This window comes from Taudactylus pleione, unplaced genomic scaffold, assembly GCF_031769625.1.
Source record: "Taudactylus pleione unplaced genomic scaffold, aTauple2 ptg000032l, whole genome shotgun sequence".
Classification (NCBI taxonomy): domain Eukaryota; kingdom Metazoa; phylum Chordata; class Amphibia; order Anura; family Myobatrachidae; genus Taudactylus; species Taudactylus pleione.
The window spans coordinates 45701756-45706582 of record NW_028284434.1 but is presented as its reverse complement, the minus strand read 5'-3'; positions in this window follow the sequence as shown (position 1 = coordinate 45706582).

Genomic DNA, 4827 nt, shown 5'->3' with positions numbered 1-4827 from the left:
TAAATAATGCCTGTGCCACTGGGTTGGATAATATTCAGAGTAGTTGACCTTAGCCTGGCATGGCTGCCGTTTATCCTTAGCAACCTTGTGTCCTGTGAGTGGGAGACAAAGCACAACAGTTTAATATCATTTAAACATGACCTAAAATACAACAATAAATCGTCCACATTTTACAATAGAACATATCCATTGGCAAGTTGAAAAGATTTCAAACAGTCTTATAAGGCTTTGGCAGACAATACTGCGTTTGTCCATGAGACCCTGGGACTCTCGTGTCTGCTTGCAGTGTACCCTTCCCCTTATCAGGGCCGCAACTAGGGGGGGCTAGAGGTGCACGTGCACTGGGTGCCAGATTGCAGGGGGTGAAAAAAGCTGACTCGAGGTGGCTTGGGGGCTGCAGACTCAGAAAACGGCCATCCAAAAATGGCCGGTGCCAAAGAGGGGACAAATGCTAGAGGTCCTTACTGGCCAAGGGGGTTTATGCCAGCCGTCCGCATGGATGAGCAAGGAGAAACTTCAGGTACAGGAAGGGAGGGGGCGCAAAATTGCTGCCTTGCACCGGGTGACAGATATCCTAGTTTCGGCCCTGCCCTTATTATTGAAGCAAGAGGGTACTGACAGTCAGGGTGTGAGAAAAATAATGAAGAAAACAAAACAGATATGGGTTATCAGTTACATCAACTACCGTTACCAGTCTTTCCCTATTAATGGTGTGACTTAACCCCTAAGGTTGGCTGTCCTGTTCAAAAGCAGCATTCACGGCCGTGATGTGGGCAGGTGACAGCTGTGCCTGTCCTGAATGGTGTGGGTGTCCCTCCCTGTTACATTTTAAAACATCTCCGTGTGTGACGAGTGTTGGGAGGTTGTTGTTGTGTGAGGGGAAAATATGAAAAGACAGAGTTCGAAAAGATTGAGGTTGTGTATGAGGATATAAGGTTGGCCGTGTGTGATAAGTGCATTGCGGTGGTATTTGTATTGCTTCTAGAGCTTGAATACTAACGGCCATTAATTTCTCGCTCAGCAATTCTCTCTTCTTAAGGATGTTTTCCATCATGCTCAATTGCAGGTTCCCTGAGAGTGTCCACTGTAATTCCCCTCCACCCAGGAAGTGAGGTCTGAACCCTGTTCACTGGTGAGACCCCCTCCCTTGCTGACACTGGTGGGATTGTTACATGGGAAAGAGCGGACATTACAACAGGTTCATTATCTGCATCATAAACATGTTCCTTATAGTTACTTAGAAGAGGGTACAATTTACTTGTTACATTTTTATGGTTTTTTTTTTACATTGACAGTACCTACACCTCTATCCGCATAGGGAGGGGGTGGTGCGCGTTAATCATCTGTACTACCTTCCACAACGCTACTGTGTCACACATGCGCGCTATTTCGCAGCTCGCACGCATTGCAATTCAGCGCTGCGGGTTTACTCTCTGGTAATGTGCTCACGACGCTAGTCGTTTGCACATTGTTAAGCCACGCATCCCCTTCATGCTGCCACAGTTTTAAACAAAATACTTAATCTTTTTCTCTCGGGATCACACCATACTGATGTGATCCTGGATATTGTCTAACACATTTTTATCAAAACTACCAATTCTGGGAAACGGTCTAACACTCTTCCTCGTCATATTAAACCATAAATCACAATACCTTATTGCATAAGTACCATACTTAGTATGCATAATACAACGGGCTGATCCAATCGGAGCCTCCATTAGCAGCACATCATTGCCTAACATCTCTACTGTTTCCGTGGCTCCCATTCTGAGACAACTCCTATGCTTTTCAATAAAGATTTAAACCAGTGAGAGACAATCAAGACACTTTCACTTACCTGTGGACGATTTAAGTCGGCGGCGCCCACACACCCGGATAAGATTTAGTAAGGCCACTTCCACACCTAGATAAGATTTAAAACAGGCAACTTCCACACCCGGATAAGTTTTAGTAAGGTAACTTCCAAACTAGGGGTGTGCACCGGCCACTTTTCGTGATTTGGTTTTGGATCTGGATCTTTCTTCGTGTTTTGGATCTGGATTGGTTTTGCCAAAACCACCCTTCCGTGTTTTGGGTTCTGGGTTTTGTGTTTTGGATCTGTATTTTTTTTAAAAAAAGCATAAAAACAGCTAAAATCACAGAATTTGTTGGTTTTTCTGCTCCTATGCTATTATTAACCTCAATAACCTTAATTTCCACTCATTTCCAGTCTATTCTGAACACCTCACACCTCACAATAGTGTTTTTATATCCAAAAGGTTGCACCGAGGTAGCTGGATAACTATGCTAAGACATACGAGTGGGCGGCACAAACACGTGGTCCATCTAGGAGTGACACTGCAGTGGCAGACAGGATGGCAGTTTGAAAAACTAGGCCCCAAACAGTACATAATTCAAAGAAAAAAAAGAGGTGCAAGATGGAATTGTCCTCCCACCCACCCTTATGTTGTATAAACAGGACATGCACACTTTAACAAACCAAACATTTCAGCGCCAGGGTCTGCCACACGACTGTGGCTGAAATGATTGGTTTGTTTGGGCCCCCACAAAACAAGCTGGCAATTAATCTGTCCCTGCACAAACTGGCTCTACGGAGGCAAGATGTCGTCCTCATCCTCCTCATCCACCGATTCCTCACCCTCTTCAGTGTTGTGTACATCCTCATCCTCACAGAGTATTAATTTGTCCCCGCTGGAATCCACAACCACAGGTCCCTCTGTACGTTCTGGAGGCTGGTCTCCCTGGAAGAGTTGATAATTCATTTTATGAACATCATCTTCTCCACATTTTGTGGAAGCAACCTCCTACGCCTTTCGCTGACAAGGTTCCCGGCTGCACTAAACACTCTTTCGGAGTACACACTGGAGGGGGGGCAACTCAGGTAAAATAGAGCCAGTTTGTACAGGGACCTCCAAATTGCCTCTTTTTCCTGCCAGTACAGGTACGGACTGTCTGACATGCCTACTTGGATGCTGTCACCGATGTAATCCTTTAACAGACAGACGCACGCTTGTCGCTGCTGCTTTAAGGATGCAGGTGCGGCTACAGCCCACACAATTCACAAAGACAGAAAAAAAAGAAGAAATTTTCTATTGTTTGTGGAGCATACTTTGAGGGTTACACCACCCTTTAACAGACAGACGCACGCTTGTCGCTACTGCTTTGAGGATGCAGGTGCGGCTATAGCCCACACAATTCACAAAGAGAAAAAAACGAATAATTTTTTTATTGTTTGTGGAGCGTAATTTGAGGGTTACACCACCCTTTAACAGACAGACGCATGCTTGTCGCTGCTGCTTTGAGGATGCAGGTGCGACTACAGCCCACACAATTCACAAAGAAAAAAAAGAAAGAATAATTTTGTTATTGTTTGTGGAGCGTACTTTGAGGGTTACACCACCCTTAAACAGACAGACGCAAGCTTGTTGTTGCTGCTTTGAGGATGCAGGTGCGGCTACAGCCCACACAATTCACAAAGACAGAAAAAAAAAGAAGAATTTTTTTATTGTTTGTGGAGCGTACTTTGAGGGTTACACCACCCTTTAACAGACAGACGCACGCTTGCCGCTGCTGCTTTGAGGATGCAGGCGCAGCTACAACGCACACAATTCACAAAGACAGAAAAAAAAAGAATAATTTTTTAATTGTTTGTGGAGCGTACTTTAAGGGTTACACCACCCTTTAACAGACAGACGCACGCTTGTCGCTGCTGCTTTGAGGATGCAGGTGGAAACTAGACGGGATTTGGAACCAGGGACACACTACCTCCATCAATTGTCTAAATCCCGCTGCACTAATGGCGGATACCGGACGCATGTCTAACACCAACATAGCAGGCCTCAGTCATACGTTTTGCTTCAGGATGACTGCTGTCGTACTTCATCCTCCTCGCTAAGGACTGTTGGAGGGTCAATTGTTTAGTAAAAGTAGTGGTGTTCCTACTTCCTCTCTGGGATGATGAACAACTCCCAACAGCAGCAACAGCACTAGGAGGAAGTGGTTCTTGATCTTTCCCTATTTTAATTTTATCCTCCATTTATATTATATTGATATATACGTGCGGCTAAGGCGCACACAAACACAGAAAATATTTTTTATTTTTGTTGGAGACTAGTGCACTTTGTGGGTTACACCACCCTTTAAGAAATGAGCCAGCCGGCCCTTTACTTATGGGACACAGGCGCACGCTTGGCGCTGCTCCTTTGTTGATACACGTGCACACAATTCACAAACACAGAAAAAAATTTTTTATTTTGTTTGGAGTGTACTTTGGGGGTTACAGCACCCTTTAACGGTCAAGCCAGCCGGCCCTTTACTTATGACACAGGCGCACGCTTGGCACTACTTTGTTGATGCACGTGCGGCTACTGCGCACACAATTCACAAACACAGAAAATATTTTTTTTTTTTTGCACTAGGGGGGAGCACCCCTGATGGACAGAGCACCCCCTGGACAACACTACAGCACCCCTTTAGGACTGGGACTCTGCACAGGACTTTGGAGTGGACACAGCCACTATGGACAAATGACTGCACAACACAGTCCAGCCAGCCCCTATGGACTTTGGAGGAGTGGACACAGCCCCTATGGACAACAGCAGCACAACACAGCCAGCCCCTATGGACTTTGGGGGAGTGGACACAGCCCCTATGGACAACAGCAGCACAGCACAACACAGCCAGCCCCTATGGACTTTGGAGGAGTGGACACAGCCCCTATGGACAACAGCAGCACAGCACAACACAGCCAGCCCCTATGGACTTTGGAGGAGTGGAAACAGCCCCTATGGACAACAGCAGCACAGCGCAGCACAGCACAACACTACA